Source organism: Brassica oleracea, chromosome C8 (assembly GCF_000695525.1).
Source record: "Brassica oleracea var. oleracea cultivar TO1000 chromosome C8, BOL, whole genome shotgun sequence".
Taxonomy (NCBI): Eukaryota; Viridiplantae; Streptophyta; class Magnoliopsida; order Brassicales; family Brassicaceae; genus Brassica; species Brassica oleracea.
Window position 1 is genome coordinate 10,525,671 of NC_027755.1, and position 543 is coordinate 10,526,213.

Below are 543 nucleotides of genomic sequence, written 5' to 3' on the forward strand. Positions count from 1 at the left end.
AGGGGGGGGGGGGTATTGGGTGATATGTGTAAATATCGACAACTGATGTATGTTTATGTTATTTACATATTGTACTTAGGTCTAGCCGTTGTATATAAGGCAAAGGATTTTAACTTTGATCATAAGAAAACCTTTTACCCTAATCTAGGTTTCTTGACACTTCTTCTAGCTTCAAAAACATGAACTTTTGTGTATGGCCAATCACTACTCATTCGGCTTTTAATGATAATTGAAGGTTGTTCCTGAGATTTTCAGAGAGCTTCAGAGTAGTAGAAACCGTGGAGAGAAAGAAGATGAATTAATGTTGATTAGTTATTTTCCTTTTTTATAACTTCTTTTATTTTCTTTGGAATTACTTTTTTTTCTTTCTTTGGAATTACTTTTGACAGTGTGATTATATCTATATTATTAAAAGAGAAGTACCCATTAAAAAATACCCCTAAGTTTTTTAACTTATTTATACTTCCATGCCACTGAGAATTAAATTAAACTATCAATTTTAATGCTTGTCTTTTCCAGTTAAATTAATGAGTTTTCCTTAAT